This window comes from Diabrotica virgifera, chromosome 1, assembly GCF_917563875.1.
Source record: "Diabrotica virgifera virgifera chromosome 1, PGI_DIABVI_V3a".
Lineage (NCBI taxonomy): Eukaryota > Metazoa > Arthropoda > Insecta > Coleoptera > Chrysomelidae > Diabrotica > Diabrotica virgifera.
In genome coordinates this window covers 36861763-36876644 of record NC_065443.1, presented here as the reverse complement: position 1 = coordinate 36876644, position 14882 = coordinate 36861763, and positions in this window count along the sequence as shown.

Sequence of the window (14882 nt, the reverse complement as noted above, 5' to 3'; positions counted from 1 at the left end):
CAAATCTAATTGTTCCAATCCGAATAATTTACTTTGTGTATTGTGCAAAGGAAAACACAGCGCTACTGACAAGGGAGCAGATTGTACAGAAAGACAAAAACAGGAATATATTAAAAAAATTATGAATAATGAAAATATAACATATTATGAAGCTAATAATAAATATAAAAAATGTTATTCAACAGTAAGTAAAGACCAAGAAAATACTTCAAATAAATATACAATATCTAAACGAAAAAGATCAAGTAGTATTGATTCTAGTAGTGTAGATAAAGAAACAATGGAAGCACGCAGAAAAATTTTGCAAACACCAAGAATACAAAGTCAGCCTTGTTATAATTTTAATAATCCCATTTATTCTAACACAACACAAACACAAAACGATAATCAAAATAATATAGGAGAAATAATAGTAAACTTTATTTCAGCAACATTAAATCAAATTAATCACAATTTAGATAAAAAAACGTTGGAATTATTAAAAAACAATATTTCACAATTATTATTACCTCGTGATGGCTAACGTTTCATTTCTTCAATGGAATGCGAGATCAATTAAAACAAATAAGGGTTATTTAGAAAAATTCTTGTATGACAATAAAATAGATATAGGATTAATATCAGAAACTTGGTTAAAAAAAAGTAATTTTATTAACTTTACTGGTTATAATGTCTTTAGGAATGATAGAGATGATGGATATGGTGGAGTAGCCATCCTTTTGAAAAAATTAATAAAATTTTACAACAGTCCTACTTTTCACCAAATTAATGACATAATGTGCAATAGCATATCAATTAAAATTCAATCCGGAAAAAAGTTAAACATTTATTCAATATACGTAAAACCAAATCTTAAAATCACTCTAAATGAATGGAAAAAGTTTTTTAATAGTCTAGAGAAGCCTTTTATAATTGGTGGTGATTTTAATAGCCACAATTATGTTTGGGGTTGTAGTACTGTAGATACTATAGGAAAAAATCTGTTAGAAGCTATTGAGGACTGTAATCTTGTAATTTTAAATAATGGTAAAGAAACTTTGATGCGTAGACCGAATAGCAATAATAAATCTGCAATAGATCTTACAATATGCTCAGCAAATATTAGTCATTTTTTCGATTGGGATGTTGTGGACGAGACATTAGGATCAAATCATTTTGCTATTATTATTAAGTCAAATATTAATGTTAATAAAGCGGAATGTGTAAATACAAAATTCCAATGGAACATAAATAAAGCGGATTGGTCTCTGTTCTCTTCTATCACTGATAATTTCATGGAAATAGATAATAATTTAAATTACCAACAATTTTTAAATAAATTAAACGAATATTGTAAGATATGTATACCGGAGAAGAGAACAGGGACTAATCCACGATTTAGAAAAACTTGGTGGAATGACAATTGTAAAAAGGTAATAGAAGAACAAAAACTAGCTTTACGCAAGTTTAAACTACAGTCTAATATACAAAATTATATAAATTATAATAAATGTGTAGCGAAAACCAAAAAAGTTGTATTAGAGAGTAAGCGTAATGCATGGAGAAATTTTTGTAAAACTTTAAACAAAAATACACCAATTAAAGATATGTGGAATCAAGCCAAACGATTACAAAACATTTTTAAACCACAAGTAAATCCAGTGACTGAAGGAGAATGGGTTGAGGAGTTTTTAAGAAAATTATGTCCAGATAATATATTTTCAAAACTTAATGTAATGGAAAGAAAAAACTCTATGCATCCACTTTCAATTCCATTTAGTTTCTGTGAATTAGAAATAAGCCTTAAGAATAAGAAAAATACTTCTCCAGGTATAGATAATGTACATTATATTATGTTGGCCAATTTACATCAAAAAGGGAAAGAAACACTATTAAATTTTTTTAATCAAATATGGTTATCAGAAGATATTCCAGATAACTGGAGAGAGTACCGGGTGATTCCTATTCTCAAAACAAATCGGAATCCTGATTCAGCAGAATCTTATAGAGGTATTTCATTGAGCTCCTGCATAACAAAAACACTGGAAAGAATGATAAAACTTAGGCTCGAAAGTTGGCTAGAAAAAAACAATAAATTATCACAAACACAATTTGGATTTCGAAAAAATCATTCTACTGTGGAAGCTGTGAGTCATTTGGTAACAGATATAAATTTAGCGTTTACGAAAAATTCTTCAGTAATCGCTCTTTTATTAGATGTTGAAGCAGCATATGACAACGTTAATTTAAATATACTATATAACAAAATGATACAAATAGGTCTGCCAGAATGCTTCTGTCAAAAAATAATAAAATTGTATGACTGTAGAAAAATTTATATATCGGTAAATAATAACACATTTGGTCCAAGAGTAGCGATGGGTGGTTTACCTCAAGGAGGAATATTAAGCCCTTTGTTATATTTAATTTACACTTCTGATATAGAAAAAAATTTAAACTCAACAAAAATTTTACAATTTGCAGATGATATAGTTATTTATCAAGAAAACATTAAAATAGAAAATGCAGTCAAATCCATTGAAGAAGGAGACAAACATATTAAAATATGGAGTGAATTACATGGACTAAATATATCTGATTCCAAAACCAAATTATGTATTTTTACAAGAAAACGAAAAGAAATACCCAATCACATCTTAATAAACAATATATCCTATCCTGTACAAAGTTATGTTAAATATTTGGGTATTACTCTGGATAGACAGCTTCTCTGGAAAGAACATATAGACAATATAGTTAAAAAAACAGAAAAAGGAATAAACCTTCTTCGATTCGTATCACACTTACGTTGGGGAGCAGATCCAAATATTTCTTTGTTGTTATTTAAAAATAATATAAGAGCTATATTCGACTACGGATCAATATTATACAGTGACGCATCACAGTGTCATTTAAATAAAATAGACAAAATCATTAATAAATCCCTTAGATTGTGTATAGGAGCCCTAAGAAGTACACCGATAAATAATCTACAAGTTGAATGCTGTGAAATGCCGATGGATATAAGACGAAAAAAACTTGGCATCAACCTTTTAGTTAGATTGTATGAAAAAAAGGCAAGTTTAATTTCCAAAATACATCAACTGTTTTTAGCAGACTTGAAAGAAAAATATTGGATAAAAAAGAAAACTCTAAATATGGTAGATTTATATTCAAAAATGACAATATATGATAAACAACTTTATAAATATGACATAAACCCAAATTATAATATTGACTTTAATAGTATGGAACAAGTTCAGGTATACTTTTTAAGGGACTATAGCAAGTTGCCTATATCTTTAAGAAAATTAGTGTTTATCTCCGACAGTTCACAAATGTTCAAAGATTATTGTATGCTATATACAGATGCATCAAAAAATATTGAAGGTGTAGGATGTGCCTATTGGGATAGCAGTAATAAAATTAGTAAAATGTTTAAACTAAATTCTATTATGAGTATATACACAGCTGAATTAATAGCGATAATGGAAGCACTAAAATATTTATCTAATATAAATCATTCAAAGTTTATAATTTTTAGTGACAGTAAAAGTTCTCTTAGTAAAATTAGTGCTATAAATCCTAAATCAAAAGTGAACTACATTGAATTATATATCATAAATAAAATTAAAGAACTTCAGCAACAAGGAAAGTCTGTTAAGTTGGCATGGGTTAAAAGCCACTGTGGAATAACTGGAAATGAAATGGTAGATGAATTGGCTAAAAACGCGGTGACACAAGGAGTATTAACCCATTATCTTTGTACGCCAAAAGATATTGAATCAAATTTATTCAAAGAGATTAAGAAAGAATGGAAAGAAAGGTATATTGATGAAAACGTAAATACAGGAAACCACTACAGATCAATCAGAAACTATATAACGGATAAACCTTGGTTTTCTAAAATGGAGTCGACAAAAGATATGATAAGAACCATATGCAGAATGAGATTTGACCACTGTCTTACTCCATCATATTTATTTAAAATTAATATAGCTGATAGTCCACAATGTATTTGTGGACAGTTGGGCAATCTACAACACAAAATTTTGACCTGTTCTCTTATCTCTAATAAAGTTAATATGTTTTTAAATTCACTGTATTCTTTGACTGATGTCCACCATCCCATTAATTTAAATTATTTATTAACATTAGAAAATAATGAGTTGGTATACCGACTATTGTATAAACATATTTTAGATATTAAGCTTAAATTGTAATTGTAAAATATAGAGTAAGTATTTCTTGTAAATTGTTATATGTTAAAAGAAAAAGAAAAAAAAAGAAAAGAAAAAAAAAGAAAAAAAAAGAAAAGAAATATAAAAAAAATAATAAAATAAAAATAAAAAAAAAAATAAAAAAAAATAAAAAAAAATAAAAAAAAAATAATAAAAAAAAAAAAGAAAAAATATAAAAAAGATATATAAAAAAAATAGAAAAAAAATATAATAATTAAAAAAAATATAAAAAAAAATATGTAGAAAAAAATGAATGACGAACTTGGACAGTCCATAGTAAAATAGCTTTCGAATGAAGTAGAGGGCTAAAGAAGAATGTTGCAGTTTTTGCTGTGGAACTCTGAGAACATCATTTGGAAAAAAATTAATAAAAATATATATATATAAAAAATTATTAAAAAAAAATACAAAAATAATTATTTATTAGTAGAATTGTTTGTTATATTAGAATTAGTTTTAGGATAAGATACGAAAAAATGACTAATAAAATAAAAAATAGTAAAATTGGCGAATGGATTTAGTGTCCGCAGTCATATAAACCCAAACAAACAACAAACAAATTTCAATCTGGAAGTACCAGATGGTGCTAGTGCTTTATATTATCGCAAAGTTTCGAAGGGCAAGAAGGCCAATCCCGTAGCGGAGAACGTAGCGTTGTCGTGGTTGTATCTCTCCTCTACTCTTCTTCGTTGTCCATATGGCCCGGCAGCTGGGTTTTCGTCAAGAAGAGATTGTGTTCGACGTGTACTTAACAGAATCGGTTTAAGGATTTTTATTAAGAGGAAACATTTTGACGCCTGTCAAAATTTTCAATGTATTTTAGATGTAATCATTTTTTTCGAATCCTGAGAAAACTAATAAGTATTTTTGAAAAATTTAAACGCAGAATGAAAGATTACTTTATTACCGAGGGCCGAAAGTCCCTTACAATGAATAAAACGTTTCTTTTGAATGAGATATTTGAAATTAAAAATCACACTACATTTTCTCTTAGTTTTTCACCCCTGTAACTTATTAAAATAAACATTATAGAAGTTTTCAGGGACTTTTGGCCCTCGGTAAGAACGTAATCTTTCATTCTGCGTTTAAAATTTTCAAAAATACTTAATATTAAAGTATTATACTAAATATTAGTTTTCTCAGGATTCGAAAAAAATGAATCCCCATTTAAATACCATTGCAGCCGAAAATACGTACCCATCCCCTTAGTTCCCCAGTGTCAACTCTGATGTTTAGTAGAGAAGATTGTATATTTTATGATTTTTGTATAGACAAATAATTTTCTGTAATTTAGCTTCATCTTTAGCAAATAAAGGTGTACCGACCAGATCATATCAGTTACAGTTACAACCTGGTTTGGTTTTCACAGAAAATTAAATAGTTTTGCTGCTATTTTCGACATATTATTACATAGTAGCAGTATACGATAACAAAAATGTAGTATGTACATATACGCCAGTCAATGGGAGCAAAAATAGGATATTACCTCCGAATTCTATCCTACTGCATGGATTTTAATGAAATTTTGGTAATAGCCTCTACTTATCTGCTAATTCAATGTCTACCCTATGCCGATGTGTGCTTTTATCTTGGGGGTGGTTACCACCCCTTCTAGGGGGTAGAAAATTTCTTGGTTAAAATAACCACGGAAGTAGCTAGAGAACTTAATTGTAAGCAAAAACTGTTCTATAATTTTTTTTTGAAAACTCAATATTTTTTGAGTTATTCGTGGTTGAAAATTGGCCATTTTTTCATTGATACCACTTTTCGAAAGGTTTTTTGCAAATATCTTAAAAACTATGCATCTCACTAAAAAAACTATATAAAACATTTTTGTAGCTTGTAAAAATCCAAAGAGACTAGTTCCTTCACAAATCTTCTAGTTATAATATAGAAAGAGATATGGTAGGTGAAAATAGTTTGTTTTTGTGGTGCATGCTCAAATCGTTGTATTCAACTTGAAATAACAGACAAACAGTTGATTTTAGGTGTATAATGTTACCAACACCTTTTGTAGTGCTTAAAAAGATCTTTAAAATGAGCAATATTAAAGGTATATTGCATTCAAACTGCAAGCGAGATATGATGTAAAAAAAATTGATGATTAATGTATTTTAAGAAAAAATGAGAAGTATATTTAACCTCTCATCCAACAGAATTTGAATGTATCATTTCACTTCTCCAATACCTTTTATTATAGTATTATGGACGGCTTCAAAAAGTTGGACGGGTTTAAAATGAATGGTTTTTGAAAAAAAAATAAGCTCAATTTACAGAGCGCATTTTTAGATTTCCTTAAAAACCTTTTTTTTTCTACATGTAACTTGAAAATGATAAGAGGTACAATAATGAAACACAAAACAAAATTTTTACTCAACAAAATCCTAAATTTTTGTGTGGTACCGTATCTCTTATCATTTTCGAGTTACATGGAAAAAAGGAAGATTCTTAAGGAAATTTAAAAATGCGCTCTATAATTTGATCTTATTTTTTTTTCAAAAACTATCCATTTTAAACCCGTCCAACTTTTTGAACATAGAAATAACACTATAATAAAAAGTATTGTAGAAGGAAAACGATGCATTTAAATTCTAATGGATGAGGGGTTAAATGTACTTCATATTTTCTTTTAAATTCCATTAGTCATCAATTTTTTTGCAGCATATCTCGCTTACTTTGAATGTAATCGACATTTAATGTGGCTCATTCTAAAGGTCTTTCCAATTACTACAAAAGGTATTGGTAGCATTATACAACTAAAATCGACCGTTTCTCTTTAATTTCAAGTTGAATACACCGATTTCAGCATGCACCAAAAACACAAACTCTTCTCACCTACCATATCTCTTTTTGTAATATAACTAAAAGATATATGAAGGAACGAATCTCTTTGTTTTTTTATAAGCTACAAAAATGTTTTGTATAGTTTTTTTCGTTAGATGCATAGATTTTAAGGTATTCGCAAAAAACCGCCCGAAAAGGTGTCATTTTTCAATGAAAACGGCCAATTTTCAACCACGAATAACTCAAAAATTATTGAGTTTTCAAAAAAAATGATTGAACAGTTTTTGCTTAGAATTAGGTTCTCTAGTCACTTCCGTGGTTATTTTAACCAAAAAATTTTACACCCCCGAGAAGGGGTGGAAACCACCCCTAAGATAAAAGCGCACATCGACATAGGGTAGACTTTGTTTCTTGAGCTATTCTCTACTTATTGTGAAAATATCAAGTAAATCTATGTAGTAGGATGGAATTCGGAGCCAAATAACCTCACTGACTGCCCTAATACGGAATGATAAACAAATTTTATGAAAAATTCCCTTTGAAACGTCGAAACTACACATCAACATAATATTTAACAGCTAAAGAAGGGAACATTTTTGATGCAGCATCAATAGCGCAGAAATGTAATAAAATTAAGCCTTATTCTTACCGTCTGCATATTGTAGTTCCCTTTAATGAGGAGTGGTGGATGATCACAGTAGAGTTGGTTAATCGTTTAATGTCATTAGTGAGCTGAGAGAATCTACAATAATGATATTTCCCTTTTTATTTTTGTTTACTATCAGAACTATTGCTTTTAGTATGACAAACGGTTCAGCAGAGAACGTTGTTGTATATGTAACTTGAAGGCTGCTGTGTAACGATGAGTAGATTGCTGCCACAGTTGCGTCTTCGTTTTTGGAGATATCGGTGTAAACAACAATCATGTTTGCTTAATGTTTCAAGAAATTCTTGATTAATTTGACTTGCTGTCAAATCTTGCTTGTCATTTCTAACTTGTTTAGGCGCTGTAAGCTGGTCACTAGAGAGAAAGCAAATTTTCTAAGAAGAAGGGGGCTTTTGTACTGAGGAAGTATCATAGTGTCTGAAAAATGGATACCAATTTTTAACACGTAACTTTGTAAGAGATATGGGTGACGTCAGTAACTTTGTAACTTTGTAGTAACAGTAATTTTGTTTACAATAAAAAGGTCAAACATTAAAAAGCATTCTGTGAGAGCGGCTAAAGTACATATTTAACATTATTTACACAAACATTTAAATTTCGTTGGTGTAATACATAATATTTCGTTAACAGCATCTATCAAAAATATCTGCAGACTTCCAATGTATCATTGGCTCCAAATATTAAAAATATAATAGTTATAAAGCTATATTGAAAGACTACTTATTTTACTTACTTATTGAAATACTCAAGTCAGTTTACGTGAAACGTCTCAGCTATTTCTAGAAGTCACTTACCTGAAAAGAAAAACATATTTTAGATAACATATCCAATACTTTGAAATTTCTGATATTCCCAAAGCTTGACAACCAATAACGTCAAACCAGAACCAAAACGCGAGCTTGAATACGAAGAAAAATTTGCTCTTTTCTCAGTATTCTACCATCTAGATTCTAAGATAATTTCTTTTAACTGGGCTTTGTTTTTGGTTTGTTGTTTATCCCTATCATTGCTCTCAACTCGTTTGACATATTGCTTATACACTTATACTCCAATAATGGCGATCATCAAATCTACCAAACAAAAAAAGTCCTCGATCTTCCGTGGACTTTGTGAAAGTCTACGGAATTATCCAATAATTGTCTTACAACAATTAAGATAAAGTTAAAGGCAGAATTAAGATAAAGTTTAAGGCAAATGCTGAACCTGGATGTAGCATAATATGCCACGACTTACCCTTGAGTCCACGAGTCTTTATCCGTGCGTCATTAACACCTGGCGAGATAAAACACATACTTTTGTCTAACATCATTCTCTTCCACGCATGAAACTAATGACAAACCAGCTACCGCCTGTTATTAAGTAAAAACATATGTTATTTTTATGAACGATCTAGGCTCAGTACACTGAAAAGAGATAGGTACAAAAAAAGACGATTGGGGATGTTTTCACATATTTTAAGTACAATTTCTGACCTTTTGGTTTGTTTACTTTTGGGGCTGTCAGTTTGTTGAATTTTTTGCTGTTATTTTGTAGAATTTTTGCATTTTGAAGTTTTTTATAGTATACAAACAGTTGTTTTCAGAACTATATTGGAGTTTGAAATTTTATGGTAAGTTTATGCTATTTTACGATTAATTTTGACAACGTACAAAGCTAAAATCATTGACACAGTTAAGGAATGCTTGTGTTTAATGTTCCGCCAAAGTGAATAAAATAACAAAAAGAAAATATGTTATTGAATTTTTTTATACATTGTTTATTTATTTATTAATCAATGATAATAAAAGAATTTATTAAGCTACTTCAAATGTGGCTGTAATTATGCACCAAAATTTTAAAGCAAAACTTAAATTTGACACTCTATTTATTTGATAACGTCAAATTTTATACTATAACCCGTGATCGGAGTAATACCCACTTTCTGTCACTTGCTGTTGCGTTTAGTAAATTTCCGACTTATTTCGTATGCTTTAAACGATGACGCACGGGTAAAGACTCGTGGACTCAACTGTAAAAAGATTGCTATAGATAAATGTGGATGGCTATGGAATCTATTTATCTATCGATATAATCAGCCTTAAACGCCCATTCCTGGGCATAGGCATCCCATGTTAATCTCCATTTGTCTCTATTCTGGACGATCTGCATCCAGTCCTTTCCTGCCGTTCTCTTAAGGTCGTCCGTCCATCTCATCTGTGTTTTTCCTCTTTTTCTTTTCTGTTCCCATGGTCGCCAGTGTAGAATTCGCTTATTCCATCTTTCATCTTTTTGCCGCAGAGTGTGGCCGGCGAAGTTTCATTTTTAAGTTTTGCCACGAAGTACGAAAACTCAAAGAAGTACCACAAAATGTATATATTAAAAGGTCATACAAGGACGCGTTTCGGCTCTTCACGAGCCATCATCAGCTTAAAAATACAGGAACAAAGACAAAGGACTGACCTACAATGAAATATGAGAATTATAAGCAAATGGTGACACGCCCACCTCAGTTAAGGAACTTACCAGACCAGGAAGGAGAAAGAATCCACTAGTTTACATTATCTATGGTTCTATAAACTTTATTATTATATCTTTTATAAGTTATATTGACATTACGTTGTAATTTGAATATAAATATACGGGGGGTCAACGGGTCCATAGACCCCCCTATTGTATTTAGTCTATAAGTATTTTTTTATTATTTATTTTTTTTTTGTTAACTCTAAACTTTAAGCCATCAGTACAACACTAAATTGGACGACAACCGCTTCCAAAGAATTGAAAGAAGCCATAAAATCTAATAAAACACCCTTCTCTGAAAAATAATCTGCAGGCGCATTTGTTTGGGTACCGGTGGAACCATAAACAACGGAAATATTTTTCGCAATTCAAAGAATGACAAAAATGATATTTTAAAATGCAAATACATTACACTGGGTATAAACCTTATCTCATGAACAGTCACGTTTCAAATTTGCGATACAATAAAGATATAAAAATTTGTATTTTACTAGATAATCCATGCGTACCTACCCATTGATGGTAAAAAGATTAATCTTTATGGTAAAGAACGACCAGTGAGATTAATAGTCGTGAATTGTCTATCAATCCTTTTTATTCCGTAGGTATCTGGGATTATATAGTGTATTTTATCCTTAGAGTAAGTGTGAGTCGTATGGCTAAATCTGGAAAATATAATTATTTGAGGTAAGTCTGACCTCCCCTATTATGAATTTCTAGATCCGCGCCTGCGTCTGCATATCTCAAGTGGTTCAAGAGTTCTCCATTTATTCTAATTCCATATGATTTCCATTCTAATTTTTAAATATGTCTTCCATAGCCTGGCTGAACAATTTTGGCGATATTGTGTCTCCTTGCCTGACTTCTCTTTCCAATTTCATTGGGTCTGTAGCGTATTCGTCCGTCAATTTTATTGTTGTACTCGCGTTTTTGTATGTTTGTTATTAAGTCCGTGTACCTGTAATGAATTCTGCCGTTCGGTAGTGAGTTTTTAATGGCCCAATGTTTTGTGCTGTCAAACGCCTTTCGGAAGTCTATGAATGCAATGTACAATGGGATTTAATAATCGTTCGAGTTTTCAATCAGTATTTTTACTGTTAGCAGAAGGTCTCTAGCGCTAAAACACTTTCTGAATCCCGCTTGTTCTCTTGCTTGGTACCCGTCAAGATTAGTTGCGAGTCTATTTGTCATGATTTTAGTTAGTAGATTAAATACAACACTTAATAATGTTATTGGTCTGTAGTTTTTTCCAAGCTCTTTCGGTCACCTTTTTTGAACATTAATAGTGTCTCCGCATCGTTCCAGCTATCGGGTATTTCTTTTGTGGTCAGTATTTTATTCATGACCCAAGTAGCACAATAAAAACATTTTAGTTTTATTTTAGGTTTATAAAGGTTTTATTGTGGTAAATAAGAAGATAATGGTTTTAAAGTTACCTTGTAGATATACTATACTGCCAGAACTTTAAAGCTGTTAAGCATTTGTCACTAGTTTTAAAGTGTCTAATAAGAGTACCAAATAAGACTAATTAATCTTAATAGATAATTTGTCTTATTGTAGTTTTAAAATGGTTTATTCTCAGTTCACTTTAAAACTAATCAGTTTTATAAAGAACTTCCGGACTGTTTGGTTTTATTAGACTATTGTTTGTTACTTTTTAGTTTTAAAGCACTTTTAAATATTCTCCTAATATGACTAATAAAACCTATTATTAAAACTACTTGATCTCAAGACTATTATGTCAGTAAAACATATGCCTTAAAACTATTTTTGTAGTTGTCTTTAAAGTTGCTTTCTTAAAAACAATTAGTAGGCTATATTAAAACCAAACGCTCTTAACTGAATCAATTTGGTTATCATATAGACTAAACTATGCTTCTTATTAGAAACACTAAAACTAAACCCACCCCCTCTTTTTTCATGTCCAAAATGGTCGGCCACTTGTTTTAGGCCCGCTTGCTCATTCGCAGTTCAACTCTAGTTCAGCGGCATTACCGAGTTCAAGGCATGAAGTGCGTACCACCGAACAATGCACTTCGTGCCTTGAACTCGATAATGGCGCTGAACTAGAGTTGAACTGCGAATGAGCAAGCGGGCCTTAGAGCAAAACAGTGGTGTAGTGTGTTGTAAAAAGTGGAATTACAGTTAGTATGGAAGAAATATGTCGCAAGTACTTAAAATATAAACGAGCTGGTCATTTTAAAAGAAAAATACAACACACACAGCACTACGACGCGCGACGCCTCGATTTTAGGTTAGATTCACATTAAAACCGAGTGGCATTATTGACAGCAGCATTAAAACTAAACGGTTTTAATTCCAAGGCAACCTTGCTTTTATGTAGGATATATGCTCTTGGCAAGGTATAAAATAAAACCATTTGATCTTATCAATTCTCTGTCGATAGACCAAATAGTTTTATTTGGATTTCGGACATATTGCTTTCAGGAGATGCTGAAAGCCATGATAGATTACAATATAAGGCTTACACAAACATTATAAATAAGCGACTTAAAGACAGAAATTCGATTTATTTTAACATTTAAACATTAAAATTGTAGATAAAATTAATTTTCTTTTAAATTAATATTTTTCGGATTTAAATTTTTTTTATTATTTTTATTCTTTAATCGCCAAAAGTCAGAAATTTTAGGGCGCGTGAGTTATTTAGACCTCTTTTTGTTAACATTATCAATAGAGTTGGGTGCGCAAGTGTTTTTCTACCTTGACAGTCCGAAATAACCAAGTACTTTTTATGATTTATGATTACAAATGCGTATGTACCTATCATAACACATGTAAAAATTTGTTGGCCTATATGAAGTACATGGGTTTAAAGAATTATTTAATATGGTAAATCGTCTTTAAAAGTCTCCATTTACGAAACCTTTCTAAGTTTGCTATAAAACTGTCTGCACTTAAAGTGTCTTTTAACATAGTTTTAAACGCACCTTCACAGCAGCTTTAAAACAAGTTGCTTAAGAAAACAAAGTTTTAAAAAGGTTTTTATTTTTGGTTTTACTGACCTCTTTCAGAGTGGGCCCTTTTATGATGAAAGCGGTTTTATTGCAACCTTAAGGTTTACTTAAAAACCAAATGGTTTTAATTTTAGTTTTATTCTACAGGTTTAAAGCATCCTTAAAAGACTTAATAAACCCACCCGTTCGGTGTTACTTGGGGAGAATATGCAGGACTTATCTAGTTGTTTTCCCTTCTCTCTTCAGGATCTCCGCAGTTATTACGTCTTTTTCAGGTGACTTATGGTTTTTTAGTTCTTGAATTGCTTCCTTGATTTCTGTTTTACTTATTTCTGGTTGTAATTCAGAGTTTATATTCTCTATTTTTGTGTTGTATAATTGTATGGCTATGGAATAGGTGATTTGTGAATAAGATGTATAAAATTAACGTGAAATACATCTAACAAACACCGGTATGCCGATTGTCGTCGCTAAATTTGGTTTCGGCCGCGCAGCACGTCACGTGGGAACCTATAGTCTGTTCGCTAAACTCAGACGCAACTTTATAGATGTTTTAGTCGGTAATTTTGCCAATTTTAGTAAAATTGGCAAAAAATAATTACTAAATAGTTAATAATCACTAAATAGTTAGTAATTTTGCCAATTTTTGCAAAATTGGCAAAAAACAAAAAAATTATCGACTAAAATATCTAGCCAGTTGCGTCTGAGTTTAGCGAACCGACTATAACAGATATTTGCTTATTGTTTGGATGCATTATTTCGTAAATGTGATGGCGTTGAAAGTGAATAGATTGAGCCGGTTTTAAAATATTAAGCTGTTAACGATTGAAGTAATTCTATATTATTTTAGTTACAAATTGTTGTTTATTAGCATAACCGTGTATTTTTAAAACTACTCTAATATAACTATTAGTTTTATAGTAATTTATTAAAACCGAGACTATAATGCCATTTGAGGTGATATTATGAATGTGCAGAACACGAACATATATTAGAATGAGGGATATTAACAGAAAAAAGTTTTAAAAACTGCCAGAGATCACTTGACAAAAATATATCTAAATTTTCTAATTTTAAAAAATTATTTTATTTATAGATACTAATTCTAATATTATTAATAAATCGTTTTCCCGCAAATTTGTTTTTTTAATAATATACATAATATGTATTATACATAGTATTAATATACATAATTGATTTAAAGTTAAACCAGGTTAGGAATCTAAAAATTTAAAGTGCGAACATTTTATACATACATATACAGAGTGGGCCAAAGAAAACAGTCCACCTCGATATTTGGCAGTATTTATTAGATTGTAAGGAAATGAAGAAACAGGTCGATTTTTAATCTAAGGGGCACACATTTTTACGGTACATACATCTGTCATTTGTCAACCACCTCCCTTCCATTTCCCCCACCCCTTATTTTTAAATAGGGAATACGGGTCGTGTGCTACCTCATTTGAAATGTTATTAAATTCTTTATTCAGTAATATTAACATTGACATAGTTATTTATACAGGGTGTCAGAGAACAGAGAAAAATGTTTATTTGATAAATGAATATTGTTTTTCGCTTAAATTCAATATTCAACCTACCAACAGGTAGATGGGTGGCAGCTTGAATATTGAAATTAAGCGAAGAGCAATGTTTATTTATCAAAAAACATTTTTTTCTGTTTTGTGACAGCAGTAGAATGTATTTTGAATTAAATAAATTACATACATTCTTCTT